We start from the raw sequence: 25,669 nt of genomic DNA, 5'->3' as shown, positions 1-25,669 counted from the left end.
CAATCATCACACAATTCAAGCAAGCATGCAAAGAGTATATTGGCAGCGGAAAGTAAAGAATGCAACTTGCAAGAATGTAAAGGGAAGGGTTTGGAGAATTCAAACGCAATTGGAGACACGGATGTTTTTCCCGTGGTTCGGATAGGTGGTGCTATCCTACATCCACGTTGATGGAGACTTCAACCCACAAAGGGTAACGGTTGCGCGAGTCCACAAAGGGCTCCACCCACAAAGGGTAACGGTTGCGCGAGTCCACAAAGGGCTCCACCCACAAAGGGTCCACGAAGAAGCAACCACCCACAAAGGGTCCACGAAGTAGCAACCTTGTCTATCCCACCATGGCCATCGCCCACACAGGACTTGCCTCACAAGCGGTAGATCTTCACGAAGTAGGCGATCTCCTTGCCCTTACAAACTCCTTGGTTCAACTCCACAATCTTGTCAGAGGCTCCCAAGTGACACCTAGCCAATCTAGGAGACACCACTCTCCAAGAAGTAACAAATGGTGTGTAGGTAATGAACTCCTTGCTCTTGTGCTTCAAGTGATAGTCTCCCCAACACTCAACTCTCTCACATAGGATATGGATTTTGTGGAAAGAAGATTTGAGTGGAAAGCAACTTGGGAAGGCTAGAGATCAAGATTCATATGGTAGGAATGGAATATCTTGGTCTCAACACATGAGTAGGTGGTTCTCTCTCAGAACAAATGAGTAGGAATTGTGTATGTGTTCTGATGGCTCTCTCATTGAATGAAGAGGAGGTGGAGGGGTATATATAGCCTCCACACAAAATCCAACCGTTACACACAGTTTTCCAATCTCGGTGGGACCGAATCAACAAACTTGGTCGGACCGAAAATGTAAACCTAGTGACCGTTAGAGATTTTCGGTGGGACTGACATGCAACTCGGTGGGACCGATATGGTTAGGGTTTGGGCATAACGTAATCTCGGTGAGACCGAATCAACAAACTCGGTGGGACCGAATTTGGTAATTGGCTAACCAGAGAGTTGGTCAGGCAAACTCGGTGGGACCGATTTGCTCTTTCGGTGAGACCGAAAAGTTACAAAAGGGAAACACTGAATTTTCATTGCAATCTCGGTGGGACCGATTCGCTCTTTCGGTGAGACCGAAAAGTTACGAAAGGGAAACAGAGAGTTTGCAATCCCATCTCGGTGAGACTGAGATCCCTATCGGTGGAACCGAATTGCTAGGGTTTGGCAGTGGCTTATGACAAGTGAAACTCGGTGGCGCCGGATAGGAAGAATCGGTAGGACCGAGTTTGGCTTAGGGTTTAGGTCATATGTGGATATGGGAAAGTAGTTGAGGGTTTTGGAGCATATCACTAAGCACATGAAGCAAGAGGCTCATTAAGCAACACCTCATCCCTCCTTGATAGTATTGGCTTTTCCTAAAGACTCAATGTGATCTTGGATCACTAAAATATAAAATGAAGAGTCTTGAGCTTTTGAGCTTGAGCCAATCCTTTGTCCTTAGCATTTTGAGGGTTCCACTTTCACATCCATGCCATGCCAATCATTGAGCTTTCCTGAAATAATTATCTTGGAATAGCATTAGCTCAATGAGCTATATGTTGTTATGAATTACCAAAACCACCTAGGGATAGTTGCACTTTCACGCCCCCTCAGGGCTGCATTATTCCCAGGCCGCGTGGGTCCGTCCCTGCGGCATGTTTCCCTTTTACTTCATGCGGTTAGCTTACCTTATTGGGGGCACCCCTCGGGCTGCATGATCCCCAAGTCGCTCGGGCCAGGCCCAGCGGCATGTGTCCCATTTGCATTTATTCCCGGTTATGCGCTATACCCACCATGCTTGATTATTTGATGCCGGTCCACGGCACCTCTTCTTCTCCATGCCGACCACTTGCACGTTAAAAGGGGGGGTACCTGAGCATCGCGACTCAGGGCTCTTACTAGCTCTCCAGCCCTCACCCTATGGCCTTGTCCATGGCATCGCGACCTGGCATACCAGCGACGGCTGAGACCAGCTCGAGGGCCGGGACCCGAGGACGTAGAGTGCCGACATCTAACCGAATTTGCAGGGACACATCACAAGATAAGGCCTAGTGCCAGGCGCAACCCGCCTAGAGGTAGGGCCCCATGAGTCCCGCGCTGGCTCACGGGTGCCCAGATACACCTCGCCAGGCCCTACCGTGCCAGCCACGTGTTAGGGCGGGGCTGTACATGCCCCGGGGGCTCCTCCCGGAGGGGGGCCCCTCCCACGTACCAGTGGAAGCACCATGCTCCGCGCTGGCTGACGACACTGCCGAGGAGCGGCTATGCCCGTACACATACGGAAGCGCTATGCTCCGCGCTGGTGATAAACAACTGAGGGTGGCCCCCGGGCCGCATCAACTCAGGGAGCCCAGAGCTCAGTGTCTAGCCTCATCGCAACGCCTCCCCTCGGGAGTGCCGCGCAAGGGGGCTAGGCATGGGGGCTGCGCCTGGGTCACGCCCAGACGCACGCTGCCCAGCCGGGCCCCCCCACCCCCCGGGGCCTGGTTCGTCGTGCGTCTCTCCCCGAGCGGAGCCACGGTACGAAGGCCGTTTGAGCGTCAAGGGGGACTCCTGAGCATCGCGACTCAGGAGCCTAACTGGTCACGTAGCCCCTCACTCCTTGGCCCCGTCCTGGTTTCTGGTCGGGACTAACGCTGGGTGAGGTATGCGCGCGGCCGGGCTCTGCAGACGTAGAACGGTAGATCCACCCACTTCACACCTCCCTACTTGATGTTCGTGCACCAAGGTGGACTCCTAAGCATCGCGACTCAGGAGCCTAACTTGTCACGTAGCCCCTTACTCCTTGGCCCCATCCTGGTTTCCGGTCGGGACTAACGCTGGTTGAGGTACGCGCGGGGCCGGGCTCTACCGGCGTAGAACATAAGCAAGTAGGAAGGAAAAGCGCAAATTTCGAGGAATTCAAAAGCAAATATTACAGTCCACACTGTTATCTCAATGCCAAACGCAAGTTTAAATGCCTCCCCGAGGCATGATACATGTGTAGCAATTAAAGGCAGGACAGGAGCCACGACGGAGTCACCTGTCAGCGCAGAGCACCAAGCCCTCGTGAGGTTCGAAAGGGAGGACTGAGCTAAGACGGAATGAGCAACTCGCACAATTCTATGACAAGGGTTATATTAACAAAACAGGATCACAGGCACCTTACAAGCCCCCATGGGACGCGTCTTTGATTCCTCGCAGGGAACAGATCCTAAAGGAACACTAGCTACGCGCGCCCGTGCAGAAGACGCCATCATCAACAGTGGGCCGTCAAGCACCGACGCCAACCCAATCCAGATCAGAGCCGGTGGCGGCCTGACGAGCCCGCCCTGCTCCGGGAGCGGAGCCGGCTCGGGGGCTCGTAGCTGTCGTCGCTCGTCTCCAGAGTCGTGAAGAGCTCGCCGGAGTCGCTGGAACCTCCGACGCCTCCGCCGCCTGGGGAGCCGCCAAGGGAGCGGTCGGCGGGCCCAGTCCTTGCCGCAGTAGGGCCCCGACCACCTCTCCCGGGGCAGCACTCCAGCCGGCGCCCGTTCGCGTCAAAGACCTTGAAGGACATCGCCGAAGCACCGTCGTAATCCAAGTGGATCGCGAAGACGCCCCTTGTCCTGCAAACCCGGGCGATCTCTCTCCAGCCCCGAGTCATGAAGACCTCGCCCGGGGCAACGACCGCGACCTCTGCCTCAGTCGTGAAGGTGCTGCAGCCGGCGTGCTGCAGCTAGAGCTCCAGGGGCTCCCCCTGCGGGATGATGGAGGCGAAGAAGGGAGGAAGGCGAATCCAAGAGTGAAGAGGAATGGCGATGTGGAGCACGAACTCTCGGTAGGAGCCCTCGGTGTAGACCCCAAGGGGGACAACCAACACCTTCGTGACCCGTCGGCGCCGACGACGGCGCCACCCGTGGCGGTCAGCATCAGCTCCTTCAGGGCCCTCGACGTGGGCGTACAATGGAAGCGGGAACCCCGGCGGCGCCCGCTCACACCAAGGCCTCGACACCACCTGAAGGGCCCCCTCGTCCGGGCCACGAGGGACGAGCCGTTTCTTCAGCGGGAGTGGGTCTGGTTCCTCCAGGGGAGCCTTTCCCTTCTCTGCCATCGAGAACCGGCGGATCGGAGCCATCGCAGCAAGACGGAGCAAGGATCGGGAAGAAGGAGAAGCAAGAAGGGATGGACTAGAAGGGCGCGCGCCGTTCCGTACTTATAGCCGGCGAAGTCCAACCGCCGACCTCCACGATCGCAGGTAATCATGACCCGCTTTGCATGCAGGGACTTGTCCAATCCGTGCAGTTGCCGAGGCGCCATGGGGAAGTGGAGATGCCCACGTCCAATCAACTGCCACGCAGCGCCAAGGACCGTAGGCTGTTAGGGCCCGCGGCGCTTCGCCCTTGCCCTTCTGCCTCCATACACGGCCAAGTCCGGGCGCGCCTTGGGCTCGGGGGCTACTGTCGGCGTTCTGGGAACGGGGGTCCCTAGACTTGCCTACCTGCAGCCTACGGCGTGGCTCAAAGGGGGGCCCAGCACGGCCCATCTTCATCAACACAGACCCAAGACCCTCGCGAGGGGCCAAGCCTCGCGGGGCGGACGACACGGAACTTCCTCAGGCACGGCCTCACCAGGCTGGCTCGCGAGGGGGCGGAGAGATCAAGGCAGGGTACCTCACGAGGTGCCCGTGACGCAAGCCATGACGACCAAGGGCGCCAGGCGGGTGCCAGCCCGCGTAGTGTCCTCCTTTCCTCTTTGGTGCAAAGGGGGCAAGCGCAGCCGCGGAGTACCGAGGCATCAGGCAAAGGTTGCCATTTCGGTGCAACAAGACCAAGACCAGGAAGACTGCAAGAAGGAGGTCATTGTGGAGCCCAAGACGGCGTCACCACCAGAGCTTTGTGCAGGCGAAGACTACTTTTGTCAGGGTATCTAGTACTAGCTGTCCCCCTTCAAATTAGCCCACCATTGTTGGCTCCCTTCCCGCTTGATATTTGGGAAGAGGACCAGGGCCTCTATAAATAGGACTAGCCACCCACAGAAGAGAGGGGTCTTTTGGGGGAAGGATTAAGAGAAGGATTTCGATGAGAGAGAGAGAGAGAGAGAGAAGGGTGGCTGAACTCCTCCCAGCAGTTCATCACCCCAACCAAGAACAGACCCTCGCGAGGCTGTTCTTCCTTGTATCATTCATCATCATCAGCCCAAGAGGCAATCCACCACACCACAAACTGGAGTAGGGTATTACACCACAACGGTGGCCCGAACCAGTATAAACCCTGTGTCTCTTGTGTTGTTCTTTCCATAGCTTAGATCTTAGCAAGGCGGAGGGGTGCAGGTAGGTAGGAAGCAAAATCTCCGCGCGCACCCCAGTGTTCGAACCTCAAGGGTCTGCCGGAACCCGAAATCCGACAGCTATCAATGCCCATTTTGCAACCAGAAGCTTCATGACGCGGATCTAAGTGTTCTAGCACATGCAAGAGGATGGGTTGTTGGCTCCTTCAATCAGAAGTATTCTTTACGCCGAGTACCTGGAGAAGCTTTGGGATCGTGTCCGCATGTGAGATGAGATGTGGATGGATCGAACTATGTATGCTTGAGTATGCTTAATGACGGTTGAACTATGTACTTATGGTTGAACTATGCTTATGTACGTGTAGGCTTATTATCTATGTTTGAGTATGTTAAATATTTGGTCGAAATTTGGTAAAAATTACAAAGGGGGACCAATAAACCAGGACGGAGGTAGTACGCCAATCACACACGGTTCCCAAAATTTGAACCGTGTGCAGTGACTTTCATTTTGCCTGTTGCGTCAATCACACATGGTTCGCTCTAGCAAACCGTCGCCCCCAAAATTCTTTCTGGGACAGAAAACCCTCAACACCCAATTCAAAAATAAAAAAGAAAACCCTCACCATCCCCATGTCACAAAAACTCTCACCCCACCCGCCACACCCTCTGGTACATTCCCCATTCACACCTGCACAAGCTCCTCCGTGTCTGTGACATGGCACCGCCTATCATGGCGGTAAACACTTAGCTCGATGCCTACCGCCGCTGCCAGGCTGCCAGCAAAGCCCACCGCACTTTGCCACTTCCGCTTGCCGCCGCCTGATACGTCTCCAGCGTATCTATAATTTATGAAGTATTCATGCTATTATTTTATCATTCTTGGGTGTTTTACAATCATTTTACAGCAACTTAATATCATTTTTGGGACTAACCTATTAACTCAGTGCCCAGTGCCAGTTACTATTTTTTGCTTGTTTTTCACATCGCAAGAAATCAATATCAAATGGAGTCCAAACACCGCGACACTTTACGGAGATTTTTTTTACCAGAAGGAACCCAATGGGCCAGAGCTACACCTGGGGGGGTGCCCTGAGGGGGGCACAACCCACCAGGGCGCGCCCAAGTGGGTTGTGTCCAGCTCGGTGGCCTCCCGCAACCCTTCTTTGCCCTATAAATTCCCAAATATTCCGAAACCCCTCGGGGTTAACCTAGATCAGAAGTTCCACCGCCGCAGGCCTCCGTAACCACTAAAAACCAATCTAGACCCATTCTGGCACCCTGCCGGAGGGGGGAATCATCTCCAGTGGCCATCTTCATAATCCCAATGGCCACCATGATGAGGAGGGAGTAGTCCACCCTCGGGGCTGAGGGTTTGTACCAGTAGCTATCTGTTTAATCTTTCTCTCTCTCGTGATCTATATCATGGGCATTGTTAATATAGTCGGATCATATGATGTTTCTCCCCTCTATGCTCTTGTTGTGATGAATTGAATCTTTACCCTTTAAGGTTTTGTCATGTCGGATTGAATGTTCAGATTTGAGAACACATGATGTATGTCTTGCGGTATGAATACTTGAGGTGACAATTGGGGTATCTTATTGATTCACTTGGTATATATTATGGCATTCAACTCGTGGATTCCTGCGGTGATATTGGGGTAATCTATGCATAGGGGTTGATGCACATTTTTATTATCTTTTCTCGGATGGAAACTTCGGGGTCTTCTTGTAGTTCTTTGTGTGGATTCAGTATTATGAATATAAATGTGGTTTGGTGTTATTCTAGTACGAACTCTAGGATAGATCGAATGAAAAAAATAGTTTTGCGTTATTTTAGTAAGAACTCTTGAATAGACCGGATGGAAAGAATAGCTTTGAGGTGGTTTAGTACCCTACAAACAATTCCTATCTTTTTTTGCGCTAATAGGAACTCAGGAGTGATTCTTCATTACACTTTGAGGTATAATCATATGGTCCAACTATGTTAGCACTGTTAGGAGATTGCACTAGTGAAAGTACGAACCCTAGGCCTAATTTTTAAGCATTGCAATACTGTTTTTGTGCCCATGTACTATTTGCTACCTTGTTGTTTTTATTGTTCCTATTACAAAAATCAATATCTACAATCGTTACTACACTTTTATTACCATCTCTTTGCCGAACTAGTGCACCTATATAAATTACCATTGTATTTGGTGTCTTGGGGACACAAGGGACTTTTTGTTATTTGGTTGTAGGGTTGTTTGAGAGAGACCATATTCATCCTACGCCTCCCACGGATTGATAAACCTTTGGTCATCCACTTGAGGGAAAATTCCTATTGTCCTACAAAACTCCACGCTTGAAGGCCCAACACGAGTCTACAAGAACAAGTTGTGTAGTATACATCAAGCTCTTTTCTGGCGCCGTTGCCGGGGAGGTGAGTGCTTGAAGTATATCTTTATATCTTGCAATTGAATCTTTTAGTTTCTTGTTTTATCACTAGTTTGGTTTATAAAATAAAACTACAAAAAAAGGAATTGAGGTTGCATCATATTGTTCATCTTTATAATGTCTTTCGTGAAAATGATGGAAATGAAATTTTTCCTCAATTGATAGAAGAAGAATTCTACAAAAAATCTTTGAATGATGATCATGATTGTAATGTTCTTAGTATGAATTCTTTGAATATCCATGATATTGATGATATGCAAAGCGACAAGCTTGGTGATACTATGTCTGATGAAGATGATATTTTTAGTCCCCCAAGATTTGATGCGCAAATTTGTTATAATGATTGCATGCCTCCTATTTTTGATGATTATACCGATGAAAGTGGATTTGGAGAGGTCATGACTTTATTTAGTGATGAATCCACCATTTTGGATGAGGCTTCAATTGACTATGATAAAAAAGTTTCTATCTATGATGATTACGATGATTACATGTATGCTATAGAGAATAATGATAACCATGAAACTTTTCATCATGATTTTAATTTTCACTCTCATGATAGTTATTTTGTTGAGTTTGCTCCCACTACTATTGATGAGAAGAAATTTGCTTATGTGGAGAGTAATAAGTTTTCTATGCTTTTGTGTCATGAAAGGAATGCTTTATGTGATGGTTATATTGTTGAATTTCTTCATGATGCTACTGAAAATTATTATGAGAGAGGAACATATGCTTTTACATATTGCAAAAATATCAAGTTTCCCCTCTATGTGTTGAAAATCTTGATGTTATGCTTGTTTTGCCTTCCTATGCTAGTTGATTCTTGTTCCCATAAATTGTTTGCTCACAAAATCCCTATGCATAGGAAGTATGTTAGGCTTAAATGTGCTTGCCATGTGATTCATGATGCTCTCTTTGTGTTTCTGTTCTTTTCTTTTATGTGAGCATTATTGAACTCATCACGCCTAGCTTAAAAGGCAATAAAGAAAAGCGCTTGTTGGGAGACAACCCAAAACTTTTACCTACAGTTTTGGTGTGTTCACATGATTATGCTACTGTAGTAATCATGTTTTATAGCTTTTGTTTTAATAAAGTGCCAAGTAAGACCTTTGGAGTGGTCTATGGTTATAGTTGCTTTGATCTTGCTGAAAAACAGAAACTTATGCGCTCACGAAAATAATTCTCATTTTTAACAGAAGCGTGATAAAATGCTTATTCTTCTTGAAGAAGATTAATAGACAAATTTCTCAGGTTTTCTAATTTTTTGGATTTTTTGGAGTATCATAAGTATGGTTTGAGTACAGATTACTACAGACTATTCAATTTTTGACAGTTTCTGTTTTCAATGCATAGTTTGCTTGTCTTCTAGTTTCTATGGATTGTATTGCTCAATATAAATTGTAGAAATGATATGATACAGTAGACATTGTGTGAGAACAATTATGAATCTTGTCTTTGACAGTACAAAAGTGAAATGGTTTGCTCTTCATCATACTAACCTATCTCACAAAGTTCCATTAAGTTTTGTGTGATTGAAGTTTTCAAGTTTTGGGTGAGATGTCGATATGAGGAGAATAAGGAGTGAAAAGAACCTAAGCTTGGGGATGCCCAAGGCACCCCCAAGGAAATATTCAAGTAAGATCCAAGCAACTAAGCTTGGGGATGCCCTGGAAGGCATCCCCTCTTTCGTCTCCAGCATTATCGGTGACCTCACTTGGAGCTATGTTTTGATTCGTCACATGATATGTGTTTTGCTTAGAGTGTCAATTTATTTTGTTAGGATCTTCTTGATGTTATTTAGAATAATGTTTTGCATCTTTTATGTCAACAAAAGTGGCAATGATAGCCTTTGCCATGCTTATTTTGCAAGTATACTTGTTGCCGTTTGAAAACAGAAAGTTTACTGTTGTTGCAAAAATTCCCTAGGAAATTAAGAATGTGATAAAATGTTGAAACTTTTTGCAAAATGAGCTCTGATAAATTTTTACACTGTGGTAAATTTTCATAATGTTTGGAGTTTAATAAGTATTGATACTCTTGCATTCTTTACAGACTGTACTGTTTTGGCAGATTGCTGTTATGTTTGCATTGTTTGCATATGTTTGCTTGTTTAATGATTCTATTTGCGGATAGGAGTATTAAATATGTAGATGCATTTAGTATGCAATGTCGAATAATAATTTTAGTGATTTGCTATAGTAGAGAATGATTAGGTTTTTGCATTGGTTTATACTAACTACTCTCACGAGTTCTTGTTGAGTTTTGTGTGGATGAAGCTTTTGGGATTTAGGAAAACCGTAATATACAAGGAATTAAGGATACACCAAAGCTCAAGATTGGGTATGCCCAAGACCTCCCAAGATAATATTTCAAGAAGTCTCAAGCATCTAAGCTTGGGGACGCCCCGGTAGGCATCCCACCTTTCTTCAATAATTATCGATTAGTATCAGTTGAGCCTAAGTTTTTGCTTCCTCACATGAGTTGTGCTATTGTTGGAATGTCATTTTATTTTGTTTTGCTTGCTGTTTTAATAAAATACTTAGATCTTAAAGTTTTTAAATAAAATAGAGTCCTCAAATAATTGCCAGGGAGGCTAAGTAAGCGACATTCACATCCCGTCAACGAAGCTCTTTTCTATGTCATTTACTCTTGTGCTTCACTTATATACTATGAGTAAATTGTTGAATAAATTGAATGTCATGAAGTAGAAATCATATCATGCCCAGTGGTATCTTCACATCGGGTTTAGAAAGTGGAATCTTTTGAGGCTTGACAATCACAATATTGGTCATACAAGCAATTCATGAATAATTAGTATAAGGAAGAGAACTTTCACATATAAATACACTATCATGGAAATCTTTTGTGATTGTGAGCACCCATCAAAATATTATATGCCAAAATTGTTGACGTTGGACAAGGAAGACAATGTAATGGTTTATGTTTGTTCATATTCACATAGAAGTTATATTGCCATAGATCCTTCAACATGTGGTGTTTGCCCCCCATCTTTGCTATCCAAAAATTCCGCACCAAGTCAAGATACTACTTGTGCATCCAAAAACCCTTAAACCCAAATCTTATTTTCAAGAGTCCACCATACCTACCTATATGTGGTATTCTTTTGCCGTTCTAAGGAAATTTGTATGTGCCATCTATAATTTTCAAAATAAATTTCTCTTTTGTGTGCTCGTACCGCTCGCGAGGCAGTGAGGGGTGGCCAATATTTTCCATGCTAGATGTGTTATTCTCATGATGAGTGTTTGTTTAGTTGTCATTGAACGAGAGTAAGGCAAAGGTATTAGGGATGCCTAGTCCCGAAATGAAAAATGAATTTACTTTATGTTTTGAAATAATAAATTCCTTGGAAATTGTTGGTATGGAGGGCACCCGTGGATACGGTTAGCTATGGAAAGTGAGAGCGTGGTGGAAAAAGGAATAAACTTTATTTTCTGTTTGGGAACCGCCTATGATATATCTAGCATGGGAAGTGTTGGGAGCTCTAAGTCATTTTCGTTGGTGGGAAAAGTATGGCTCTCAAAATGTTTTTATCTCTCAATTTTCGCTTTGAGCTCTGGAACCTCTACAAATTCCTACTTCCCTCTGCAAAGGGCCCATCTTTTACTTTTCAGTATTTACTTTCATGCATAGAGTCAAAGTTTTTCTCTCTATTCCTTTTTATTTTTCTCTTTTGGCAAGCATCATGTGGTGAGGAAACATCTAGGCACATATGTCCAGTTGAATATGGTTAGCATGAGTTATTATTGTTGACATCACCCTTGAGGTGAATACGTTGGGAGGCAAAACAATAAGCCCCTATCTTTCTATGTGTCTAGTTGAAACATTTTGCTCATGTGTATGCGGTGAGTGTTAGCAATCATAGAAGACTATATGATGGCTGAGTATGTGGAGCTCTTACTTAAACTCTGTTGAATAAGTTGAATTGCAATTGCTTGGTGACTAAGAACATATGTTGTTGGGTTTCAAGATAATTCATTGTTTGAACCTTAAGATGTGAATTGGTTGCCACTATAACATGAGAAGTTTCATAAGAAAGAATTGCTCTTATGATGCTAGGAAAAGTGATTGAAATTATCATTGATCAAAATTATGCAATTTTCTATCATTCACACTTCATAAATTATTTATTTTATCATTTACCTACTTGAGGACCAGTAGGAATTAAGCTTGGGGATGCTGATACGTTTCCAATGTATCTATAATTTATGAAGTATTCATGCTGTTATTTTATCATTCTTGGGTCTTTTACAATCATTTTACAACAACTTTATATCATTTTTTGGGACTAACCTATTGACCCAGTGCCTAGTGCCAGTTGTTGTTTTTTGCTTGTTTTTTACATCATACGAAATCAATATCAAACGGAGTCCAAATACCGCGAAACTTTACGGAGATTTTTTTGGACCAGAAGGAACCCAATGGGCCAGAGCTGCACCTGGGGGGTGCCCCGATGGGGCACAACTCACCAGGGTGTGCCAGGGCCCCCTGGCGCACCCAGGTGGGTTGTGCCCACCTCGGTGGCCTCCTGCCCCCTTCTTTGCACTAAAATTCCCAAATATTCCGAAACCCCTCGGGGTTAACCAAGATCAGAAGTTTCGCCGTTGCAGGGCTCCGTAGCCACCGAAAACCAATGTAGACCTGTTCCAGCACCCTGCCGGAGGAGGGAATAATCTCTAGTGGCCATCTTCATCATCCCGGCGGCCACCATGATAAGGAGGGAGTAGTCCACCCTCGGGGCTGAGGGTTTGTACCAGTAGGTATGTGTTTAATCTCTCTCTCTCGTGATCTATATCATGGGCTTTGTTAATATAGTCGGATCATATGATGTTTCTCCCCTCTATATTCCTGTTGTGATGAATTGAATCTTTACCCTTTGATGTTTTGTCATGTCAGATTGAATGTTAAGATATGAGAACAGATGATGTATGTCTTGTGGTATGAATACTTGAGGTGACAATTGGGGTATCTTACTGGTCCACTTGATATATGTTATGGCATTCAACTTGCGGATTCTTGCGGTGATATTGGGGTAATCTATGCATAGGGGTTGATGCACATTTTTATTATCTTTTCTCCGACGAAAACTTTGGGGGTCTCCTTGTAGTTCTTTGTGTGGATTGAGTATTATGAATATGAATATGCTTTGGTGTTATTCTAGTACGAACTCTAGGATAGATCGAATGGAAAAAATAGCTTTGCGCTATTTTAGTACGAACTCTTGAATATATCGAATGGAAAGAATAGCTTTGACGTGGTTCAGTATCCTACAAACAATTCCTATCTTTTGTTCTCCGCTAATAGGAACTCGGGAGTGATTCTTCGTTACACTTTGAGGGATAATCATATGATCCAACTATGTTAGCACTATTGGGAGATTGCTCTAGTGAATGTATGGACCCTAGGCCTCATTGTAAGCATTGCAATACCATTTTTGTGCCCGTTTACTATTTGCCACTGTAACGCCCTCGATGCGGCTATATCTCCCACGTGTCGAAGCACGACTTAGAGGCATAACCGCATTGAAAGCAATGTTGCAAGTGAGGTAATCTTCACACAACCCATGTAATACATAAGGGAAAGAGATACTAGTTGGCTTACAATCGCCATTTCACACAATACATGAATAAAGCATTACAACATCCAAATACAAACAATGTCTGACTACGGAACCAAAATAAAAGAAGAACCCCAAATGCGACAAGGTCCCCGATCGACCCCAACTGGGCTCCACTACTGATCAACTAGAACGAAACAACATAAAGGACAAGTTCTTCAACGAGCTCCTCCTTGAGCTTGGTTGCGTCATCTGCGCGGTAACATCGGCACCTGCAAACTCGTTTTGGAAGTATTTGTGAGTCACGGGGACTCAGCAATCTCGCACCCTCGCGATCAAGACTATTTAAGCTTATAGGTAAGGTAAATGTATGAGGTGGAGCTGCAGCAAGCGACTAGCATATATGGTGGCTAACATATTCGCAAAAGAGAGCGAGAAGAGAAGGCAAAAGCACGGTCGAACAACTATGATCAAGAAGTGATCCTAGAACAACCTACGTCAAGCATTACTCCAACACCGTGTTCACTTCCCGGACTCACCGAGAAGAGACCATCACGGTTACACACGCGGTTGATGTATTTTAATTAAGGTCAACTTCAGGTTTTCTACAACCGGACATTAACAAATTCCCATCTGCCCATAACCGCGGGCACGACTTTCGAAAGTTCAAATCCCTGCAGGGGAGTCCCAACTTAGCCCATCACAAGCTCTCACGGTCAATGATGCATGTCCGATTTAATGAAGCATGGCATGGCAAAGGGCACAAACAAAACTACAAGTTAAGTGGAGCTCAATATGCAACTAGTTGCATATTGACGGAACACCACATCAATTATTTAGTTCTCTCTCGTTTAGGTACCCAACAATATTAAATGTTGGTTAGCATGGCAAGAGGTGAAGCATAACAAAACTATACTATCGAAACAAATTAAATGGGGCCGGATATAACAAACAACAAATCCGGTAAATCCACATATGCATTAGTAATTTGGTGCAACAACAATCTAAACATTTTAATTATTGTTTTCATGATGCGGATGACATGAACAATTTTATGCAATTTTTATTAAAAGTTGACAAGAGCATATTAAGAAGCATTTGTCACCGTGGTGGAAAGGAAAGGGGTGTCACAGCAAAGATAATGAAAATGGTGCCACGGCAGCGTTCCGGTTCCGGTAACTCGATTGAGATCCCGGTGCAAAGAAAGTGCGACGGGAGCGTGACATGCAATAGAAGGTGGGGTGCTCCTAGTTACCGGATTCCCACATGACGGTGACAAGGTAAAAGAGGGCAACGTGCACCGACAAATCGAGCACGGTGCAAGCACGAGCATCTCATACATCACAATGCATTCGTTCACGGCGGTCGTCTCAGGGATATACCTTCGAAGCGTGCGTTACCGGAGCGGTTCAGGTCAAGCGGTTTAGTCGTTCCAGATCTTCCTGGGAAGTAGTGGTACTCGGTGATGGTAGAGGAAGTAGATGTTCTCGGGGCGTTTGTAATGGAGATAATCGTTCATGTTCGGGAAGCGGTAGAGGTACGGGTCTTCGACAACTGTCATCGTACACGTTCCGAGGTCGTCGATAGAGGTTCTCGCGATCTCGGTGACGGTAGGGGTACACGTTTTCGTAGAATTTCGAGTCCTCGGTAGCGGTACTTGGTTAATCCCGAAATGGTCTTGGCGTCTTCACGCGTAGGGGTACTTTGTGAATCCACGTAGTCGTGCACGTTACAACATCAAACTTGGAGGGACACCCATGGCGTGGTACTTGGCGAAGTGCACGTTGACGGTAGTCAAACTTGACGGTTTTTGTTCATGGGTCTTCGACATCAGTAGTCGTTCTAGGCGCCGGGTGTCGAGGTACTTGGCGTTCTTGGGATTCCGAAGAAGGCGGTAGTGGTACTTGACGCGTCACAATGTAGTCGAACTTGACGAAAAACGGGTCTCCTTGGGGACTTGATGCATCTGAGTTCTTTGGGCTTGTAGTTGTACTTGCATTCAGAGTCCGGGTCTTGCCGGTGGTGGAACTTGGCGTCACTGTAGTCGATCTTGCCGGCCTTGACGTCCAACACAAAACAACACAAGGGGCCTCGGGATGCCAACAGCAAGGAGGGGATGGTGGCTGCTGCGAGCTCCTGTGCAGGGGAAGGAGAGGGCAGCCTCGTGGTCGTGCTAGTTGCTGACAAGAGCGACTCTAATCGAGGCCAGGTGTAAAGGAGGGAGGCTTCCATGGCGCGGCCGTGGCCTGGTTCTGCGGATGCGAGTCGACAAGGTGGAGCAGGGACCAGTGACGAGGCAAGGCGACGAGGTGGAGCCTGCGAGGGCCCCTGGCGGGGAGGCAGTGGAGGACGGTGCTCAGAAGAGCAAGGTCGGGGCGCTTGATCCTCGGGCACGATCGTGGAAGGAGAGGTGGTCGCGGGGCCAAAGCGGCAGGGCGGCGCCGGTGCCAAACAGCGAGAGCGAGGGGATCCAGCGGGGCTCTCAGCTAGAAGGACGAACGTGGAGGAGGGGACCCGGGCGCGGGGCTGACGGAGGAGGAGGTTGGGTGTAGAGAGGGAGAGCGGGAGAAAGGTGGGGACGAGCCAGATCGAGAGGAAGATGGGGACGAGCCGAGGCTCTCTGGCGGCAGGGTGGAGACGATGGAGATGGGGATCGAGGAGAGGTGGATCGAGGGATGCGGTTTCCCTGGCGGTGCTGGGTGGAAAGGGGTACGGGGGAAGAGGAGGATCGCGCCAAGGTGCTAGGGTTAGCAGCGGGACTGGGAAGCGGGCCGACCTAGACTGAGGCCCAAGTGGCCAGCTGGGCTACTCTCTCTCTCCCCCACTCCTTTTTAAAAAAACAGAGAAATAAAAGAAAGGAAAAAGGATAGAGGAGAAGGTTGAAGAAGAATTTGGACAATCGGTAAATTTTCTTGGAGTCACAAAAATATGCTTGGTCCGAGAAAATTAGAAAGGTCCAGGTCGAACAATAAGAATTCAAACTCATTTGAATTTGATTCAAATGGGTTTGAACTAGGACGAGGTTTAGAAGTGACAAAAATGTTGAGATTTTTGGTAGAGCCTCAATAAAAGAGATAAGAATTGTTGGCAAAGTTTGAGGCAAGGAAATGAGATAGAAAATGTATGGAACTTAAACCGCTGGTATGTTATGGTGATTCCAAAGATAATGGAATATCTTTAATATAGCTCCCTAATATTGGGAGGATATGTTATAAAGAGAAGTCATCCTTCCCTCGATTTAAATGGATCGAAGATCCATACGATTTATTTAAAAGAGTTTTGAAACGGTTGCAATAATAATGGCATGATGACATGATGCAATGCACACGATGCAAAGATGAATGCAACAGACGAAACACATCACACAATGAAACCCGGAAACCCTGGAAGGCAACTGAAGCTGCGGTCTTGGGGCGTTACAGCCACCTTGCTGTTTTTTATTGTTGCTATTACAAAAATCAATATCTACTATCATTACTACACTTTTATTACCATCTCTTCACCGAAGTAGTGCACCTATACAAATTACCATTGTATTTGGTGTGTTGGGGACACAAGAGACTTTTTGTTATTTGGTTGCAGGGTTGTTTGAGAGAGACCATCTTCATCCTAAGCCTCCCACAGATTGATAAACCTTAGGTCATCCACCTGAGGGAAAATTGCTAATCTCCTACAAAACTCTGCGCTTCGAGGCCCAACACGAGTCTACAAGAACAAGTTGTGTAGTAGACATCACCGCCTATCGCCATCAACTTTCTTGACACTGCTCATGGTCGACCCAGCTCCGCTCGGTTGGGAAGTTGCCGTACTGAGGGTTCTTTCTCATGGATGACAAGGTAACTAATTTAATGAGATATTGTATCATCTGTTATCCCAGTTCATCTGCCTCCTTTAATCACACGGCGGAAATTGCCGTGAATTCATTTTTATTCGAGCTGATTTGAGGGTTTTCTTTCATTCATAGAATCTACAGTGCGCTGACACTTCAGGACTTTGCGACCTCCGCCAGAGATTCCATCTCACCGTACTAGATAACTTGAGGACGCGTGCGGTATGTTCAATCTCACCCTAAATCGGCTGGCATGGCCTACTTTCCTGAACATATTCTAAATATTGCTTCATTTGGATAAAAGATGCCACATGCACCATATACGTCAAAGGGGATTTTCCCCCTCTTCTTTCTATATTAGGAAAATTAATGATGTATTGTTCTTTCGATTACTCTCATATTTCCATGATATCATGTTTACCCTATCTATTTAATTATAGATTTTTGTCCTTCGATTTCAACTGCTATATAGTTCTTTCAATTTGGGCCCATATTTGCATGTTACCATATTTTCTTTAATAATCCTACCATTTTCTACAGCACATCCCTTGCTATGCAACATATTATGTAGTGCACAATTTTTCCCTTTACATAGATCAAGGTTGCACGGATGTCATACTCCACACAAACACCTTGGAGCTCAACTCCTCGAGACACTGCCACAACCCCTAAATGTCAGGAGGCACCAAGATAGAATCACCGTCACAATGATATCGCAACGATCCAACAATACCCGCGTGATCCTAAAAAAAATTTGAGTGAAAAAGGATAGAAGAGTGGGAAAACACCTACGCCATGATTCCTCACCAGAGCGACGAAGGGCTGAGGAGTAAAAAGAATTCCTACTCTCTGATATACATATACTGACAAATAGTTTTCTTCTAGACTCAACAACGGCAGTGGTTCGATCAATCAAGGGGGCTCCAAAGGTCGGTAAGGCTATGATACCAACTTGTAGCGCCCAAGAGGCGATTCCATCCGAATCACGTGATGAACTCATGATTGGGGCATGAGGGAGTCCTGGATTAGGGGGTGTTCGGATAGCCGGACTATACCTTCAGCCGGACTCCTGGACTATGAAGATATAAGATCGAAGACTTCGTCCCGTGTCCAGATGGGACTTTCCTTGGCGTGGAAGGCAAGCTTGGCGATGCGATATTCAAGATCTCCTACCATTGTAACCGACTCTGTGTAACCCTAACCCTATCCGGTGTCTATATAAACTGGAGGGTTGTAGTCCGTAGAGGATCAACTCCATACACAACAATCATACCGTAGGCTAGCTTCTAGGGTTTAGCCTCCTTGATCTCGTGGTAGATCTACTCTTGTACTACCCATATCATTAGTATTAATCAAGCAGGAGTAGGGTTTTACCTCCATCGAGAGGGCCCGAACCTGGGTAAAACAAAGTGTCCCCTGTCTCCTGTTACCATCTGGCATAGACGCACAGTTTGGGACCCCCTACCCGAGATCCGCCGGTTTTGACACCGACATTGGTGCTTTCATTGAGAGTTCCTCTGTGTCGTCGCCTTCAGGCCCGATGGCTCCTTCAATCTTCAACAACGATGTCGTCCAGGGTGAGACTTTTCTCCCCGGACAGATCTTCGTCTTCAGCAGCTTCGCACTGCGGGCCAACTCGCTTGGCCACCTTGAGCAGATCGAAAGGTACGCCCCTGGCCATCAGGTTAGGTTTGGAAGCCTAAACTACACGGCTGACATCCGCGGAGACTTGATCTTCGACAGATTCGCGCCACAGCCAAGCGTGCCGCACTGTCTCGATGGGCATGATATAGCTCTGCCGCCGAACAGCGCCTTGGAGGCCGCACACGCATCGGTTTCGACCATTGATTCGGAACCTACTGCGCCGATCGAGGATCAGCGGTTGGACGATGCCTCAGGGGCTGCGATCTCAGAGGCAATCGAGCCGAACTCCAGCCCCGCACTCCGCATGGCCCGTGACTCCGAGGAGCCGGATTCCTCTCCGAACTCCGAGCCCCCCACGCCCCTGCCAATCGAATCCGAGTGGGCGCCGGTAATGGAGTTCACCGCAGCGGACATCTTTTAGCATTTGCCTTTTGGCGACATCCTGAATTCTCTTAAGTCTCTCTCTTTATCTGGAGAGCCCTGGCCGGACTACGGTCAGCAAGGGTGGGATACGGACGGTGAGGAAATTCAAAACCCACCCACCACCCACTTTGTAGCCACCGTCGACGATTTAACCGACATACTTGACTTCGGCTCCGAAGACATCGACGGCATGGACGATGATATAGGAGACGAACATGGACCAGCACCTGTAGGGCGCTGGAAATCCACCTCGTCATATGACATATACATGGTGGATACTCCAAAAGACGGAGATGGCGATGGAACAATGGGGGATGACGCCCCCAAGAAACAGCCAAAGCGCCGGCGTCAGCGGCGCCGCTCTAAATCCCGCCAAAGCAAAAATGGTGATTCTGGCACGGGAGATAATACTACCCCAGACAGCGCCGAAGAACACTCACCTCAGCAAGATTCGGCACAGGAAGATGGAGAAGCCAGCCCTCATGAGAGAGCGGCAGACCAAGAGGTCGAGGATGATAACTATACGCCTCACTCCGAAGACGAGGCAAGCCTCGATGATGACGAATTCGTCATACCTTCAGACCCTGCCGAACAAGAGTGTTTTAAACACAGGCTTTTAGCCATGGCAAGCAGCCTCAAGAAAAAGCAGCAACAGCTTAGAGCTGCCCAAGATTTGCTAGCTGACAGATAGACTGAAGTCCTTGCGGCCGAAGAGTATGAACTCGAACGCCCCTCCAAGAGTTACCCGAAGCGCAGGCCGCTACCCCAATCAGAGGAGGAAGCACCTACATCACCAGCGCATGACATGACAGACCGGCCACCCCGTGGCCGTGACAGAGAGGCCTCCCAGCCCTCCACCCAAGCCATGCCCCGACGCCGCACAACTAAGGCACGAGAAAATGCGCCCGACCTGCGAGACATACTGGAGGATAAGGCAAGACAGACAAGATCGATCTACGGATCGCGCAGGCGCCCTACGGCACGTGACAATGATCTTAACTCTGGATACAACAAATCCGGCCGGGCCGAACACAACAGACATAGCTCTTCCGAGTTGCATCATGATATAGCCCAGTACAGAGGCGCCGCACACCCGCTATGCTTCACGAATGAAGTAATTGATCATAAAATCCCAGAGGGCTTCAAACCCGTAAACATCGAATCATACGATGGCACCACAGACCCGGCGGTATGGATCGAGGACTATCTCCTTCACATCCACATGGCACGCGGCGATGATCTACACGCCATCAAGTACCTCCCGCTCAAACTGAAAGGACCAGCCCGGCATTGGCTTAACAGCTTGCCAGCAGACTCAATCGGTTCTTGGGAGGACCTGGAAGCCGCATTCCTCGATAACATCCAAGGCACTTATGTGCGACCGCCGGATGCCGACGACTTAAGCCACATAATTCAGTAGCCAGAAGAATCAGCCAGACAATTCTGGACACGGTTCCTAACAAAGAAAAACCAGATAGTCGACTGTCCGGACGCAGAGGCCCTAGCAGCCTTCAAGCATAACATCCGCGACGAGTGGCTTGCCCGGCACCTGGGACAGGAAAAGCCGAAATCCATGGCAGCCCTCACGACACTCATGACCCGCTTTTGCGCGGGAGAAGACAACTGGCTAGCTCACAGTAACAACTTATCAAAGAACCCTGGTAATTCTGATACCAAGGACCAAAGTGGCAGGACACGATGGAACAAACAAAAATGCCGCGTTAATAGCAACAGCAATGAAGAGACGGCAGTCAATGCCGGATTTAGAGGCTATAAATCCGTCAGCGGAAAAAGCCATTCAAAAAGAATACTCAGGGCCCGTCCAGTTTGGACCGAATACTCGATCGCTTGTGCCAGATACATGGCACCCCCGAAAAGCCAGCCAATCACACCAACAGGGATTGTTGGGTGTTCAAGCAGGTAGGCAAATTAAGAGCCGAAAACAGAGACAAGGGGCTGCACAGCGACGACGAGGAGCCCAAGCCGCCGAACAACAATGGACAGAAGGGCTTTCCCCCACAAGTGCGGACGGTGAACATGATATACGCAACCCACATTCCCAAGCGGGAGCGGAAGCGTGCGCTGCGGGACGTATACGCAATGGAGCCAGTCGCCCCAAAGTTCAACCCATGGTCCTCCTGCCCGATCACCTTTGATCGAAGGGACCATCCCACTAGCATCCATCATGGCGGCTTCGCCGCATTGGTTCTCGACCCAATCATCGACGGATTTCACCTCACAAGAGTCATCATGGACGGCGGCAGTAGCCTGAACCTGCTTTATCAGGACACAGTGCGGAAAATGGGCATAGATCCCTCAAGGATTAAGCCCACAAGAACGACCTTTAAAGGCGTCATACCAGGTGTAGAAGCCAACTGTACAGGCTCAGTAACACTTGACGTGGTCTTCGGATCTCCGAATAATTTCCGAAGCGAAGAGTTAATCTTTGACATAGTCCCGTTTCGCAGCGGCTATCACGCCCTGCTCGGACGAACCACATTTGCAAAATTCAATGCGGTGCCGCACTACGCATATCTCAAGCTCAAGATGCCAGGCCCTCGAGGAGTAATTACGGTCAATGGAAACACCGAACGCTCCCTCCGTACGGAGGAGCATACGGCGGCTCTCGCAGCGGAGGTACAAAGTAGCCTTCTTAGGCAATTCCCCAGTCCGGCCATTAAAAAGCCAGACACTGCCAAGCGCGCCCGGAGTAACCTACAGCAGGACCGCCTGGCACACTCTGAGCAAGCGTTGCAATGTGGCCCCAACCCCAGCTTTCGCGACCTAGTAAAACCAGTACCTCGCGTACATAACTACCCCTTGAAATACCATGGGCATAGGGGAAGGGGCGCAATAACGGCACGCCCAAAATACGGCTTAAAACATACCAGGGGCTGCCGGATTCTTTTTTTTCTTTTCTTACTTTCAGGACTCCATACTTCGGACGACCTGTTCGGCAATTCGACTGCCGCACAAACGATGCAAGATCCAGGGAGGTAGACAAGCCATGCCGCATGATGGAATCCCCAGGTGGTCTCTGTTACGAGCGGTATACCTGTTTTAAATAAGATTCCGCGGCCTACCCCTAGCCAGGACATACTGAATAGTCCAATATCTTTTGCCTACCGCACTATTTGTATCGTTCGGCTTTGATAAACAGCCTCTCCATAAACAATGCTTAGCTTTTTGTTTATTTTTTGCATTACTCTTTTCATATATATGTTCATTAATGACATGTTGCACCCGTACACTACGGTACGACAAGTACGCCAGGGGCTTCAGTACCCTTTAATATGGTGTGAGAAGTCCGTACACTTTCACAAGTGCGGCACCCCGAACTTATAGCACTATATGCATCGGCTCCGAATCATGATTTGGGTCAATAGTTGGTTTTGCCCGGCTCCTATGTTTTGGTGCCTTACGTTCCGCTATATCGGCTAAGGTAGCACTAGGAGAACAACTGCGATCATGCCCCGGTTGAGCTAGGTTAAGCACCTCAGTGGAGAAAGCTAAAACTGACTGTCATGATGAGGTGAGAGACCGGTCGCTGTTCGAGAGGTTTTTCGGGTCCCTAAAGGCCTATGCCGCTTCGAGCGAGGAGCTGGATAACCCCAGCCAAGGCATGGATAGCACCCCGAACTCGGTCTTCCGAACTAGGGGCTTCGCCGAAATTTAAAATTATAATGTTCTATGGCTAAGTGAGAGTGTTCAAGCATTATAGTCCGATTGCCTGGTTCGCCGTGCTGAGCGCCTCCCTCGAAGGACCCAACCATGGGAAAAAGAGCGCCCAGGTTTATCACCGAACACCCCAGCACTAGTGGCATGGGGGCAGAAGCCGACGACTGGCCATCTCTCAATTTTTTTGATAAACGGCCGCACAGAAAATAATATTTTAAATTCAACAAGCATTGCTTAAGCGCCTATGAACAAGTTTTCAGCGCACAGGATAAAAACGAGCGAGTTTATTCAAAGATTACATCCTTGGTACATTCATCTGCCACAAGGCAGGCACCCACAAGAACATCCTTGTAATAGTTCTCGGGCTTGCGATGCTCCTTCCCCGGCCAAGGCCCATCCCTCACAAGCTTCTCACCGTCTAGCTTACCCTAGTGCACCTTTACACGGGCAAGGGCCCTACGGGCACCTTTGATGCAGACGGAGTGCTTGAGGACCTCGAGCCTTGGACAGGCCTCCACCAGCCGCCGCACCAGCCCGAAGTAGCTCCCAGGCAGGGCCTCTCCAGGCCACAGCCGAACTATGAAGCCCTTCATGGCCTGTTCGGCCGCCTTGTGGAGTTCGACCAGTTGTTTCAGCTGGTCGCTCAAGGGCACAGGGTGTCCGGCCTCAGCATACTGAGACCAGAACACCTTCTCCGTCGAGCTGCCCTCTTCAGCTCGGTAGAATGCGGCGGCATCGGATACGCTGCGGGGAAGATCTGCGAATGCCCCTGGAGAACTCTGGATTCGGGTAAGTAACAAGTAGTTTACTTTTATATTTCTGCTTTGCATAAAGAATGCCTTACCCGCTGCTATCTTATTTATATCCTCCAACTCTAGGAGGGCCTTTTGGGCTTCGGCCTTGGCAGACTTGGCAGTCTCAAGGGCCGCCGCGAGCTCGGACGCTCGGGTCTCTGACTCAAGCTCCAAACTCTCATGTTTTCTCATGAGAGCCTGAAGCTCTTGCTGCACCTCGCCGACCTGCGCCCCAAGTTTTTCTCGCTCGGTGCACTCCACGGCCGTTTTCTTTTCGGCCTCAGACAGCGCCTGCTTGAGGGTCACCACCTCAGTCATGGCCCCTACAATAAGCAGTACAATCCTGTTATTTTTCGCAATCACGCCTCTCTATAGGCACTTATTTCTGTAAGGTATTTCTTACCTTCTTTCTCCTCGAGTTGCCGCTTGGCAAGGCCGAGCTCTTGCTCCGACCGCTCGAGTCCCTGTTTCAGGACAATCACCTCCGCAGTCAGTGCGGCGGTGGATAGCAGCGAAGCCTGCATACGCATATTGACTCTTTATTGTTAGACTCCTGCAAAATTTAATAGATCCTCTATTCGGCTTTTCTTTCCGAATGCTAAATAGAGCATCAGGGGCTACTGTCTATGCGGCAACATTTTTACATATTTTTACTTACCTCGAAGCCTGTTAGGAGGCTAGCGCAAGCTTCACTCAGCCCGCTCTTGGCGGACTGGACATTCTGGATCACCATACTCATAATAGTACGGTGCTCCTCGTCGATGGAGGCGCCTTCAAGCACCTCCAGCAGATTGTCCGGCACCTCTGGTTGGACGGAGGTTGCCTGCTCAAAAGGCTTGCTCCTCTTGGAAGGAGCTCGCCTACCGCGGTCCGGAATCGTTGAAGATTCCGGCACGGTGTCCGGCTTAAGGCCGGACTTGGATCCCTGGGGGGTCTTGTCCCCTTTACTCCTGGGGTCCGGGAGGTTTCCTTGCGGCTCCTCCAGGACCACCTCCTCCTGCCCCGGAGCTTGTCGCGACACCACTTTGGCGTCGTCTGCAGTGCGGGGTGAGACAGCGGGCGGAACGGAGTTCACGTCCGATGAATCCAGGGAGCCGCTCGACGACTCGTTGAGTTCGGCCCGAGGCGGACTGCATAAGTATCATCGACATTAGGTAAAGCTGTGCAACAAAGGAACATCACGAGTTACTCTGATATCTGAACTTACGATTTCGCCGGACGCTTGGCCCTGTCCGGCCACTCCTCTTCGTCTTCTTCGGCGTCGGGGGAATAGTCCGGCGGAGGGGTCTTCCTCTTCCTGGACCCCTCGGCCTCCCCAGTTGGGGCGGCCTCCCTCTTCTTTCCTCCCCCCGCTGGAGGGGGAGAGGTTTCTTCTTCCTCCTCATTTTCATGGGAGGAGGGCACCTCGGACTCGCCGGATGACGAGTCCGACAACACCACATTACGGGTACTCTTTCGAGTCCCCGTGGTCTTCTTATTCTTAGCCTTCTTTTTCGGCACCACATAAGGCGCCGGAGTCAGCAGCTTCACCAGTAGAGCTGGGGCTGGGTCTTCGGGCAGCGGAGCCGGACAGTTAATCGGTTCGGCCATCGCCCGCCAAGCCTATCAAAGGCGAGGGAGTTTAGATCCCGCATAGATTCAAACTATGAAAAAAGCTTGAACATCTTGTAACAGGTGTAGATAGCATACCTTGTTAGCGTGACGCTGCGAGCTGTATCCGCGGTCCTCGGAAGCGGATGCGGGAGCCTCGGCGCCCTTGAATAGCATCTTCCAGGCATCTTTGTACGTTGTGTCGAAGATCCTGCTGAGGGTTTGATGCTGCGCCGAGTCGAACTCCCACAGATTGAAATCCCGGTGTTGGCACGGGAGGATCCGGCGGACGAGCATAACCTGGATTATATTGACAAGCCGGATTGGCTTGTTCACCAGGGACCGAATGCATGTTTGCAATCCGGTCACCTCTTTCTCGTCGCCCCATGACAGGCCCGTCTCTTTCCAGGACACAAGCCGCG

The sequence above is a fragment of the Triticum urartu genome, chromosome 6A, assembly GCF_056163025.1.
Source record: "Triticum urartu cultivar PI428250 chromosome 6A, HENAU_Tu73, whole genome shotgun sequence".
In the NCBI taxonomy this organism is placed as follows: Eukaryota; Viridiplantae; Streptophyta; class Magnoliopsida; order Poales; family Poaceae; genus Triticum; species Triticum urartu.
The sequence above is the reverse complement of the archived record's forward strand: the minus strand, read 5'-3'. Positions refer to the sequence as shown.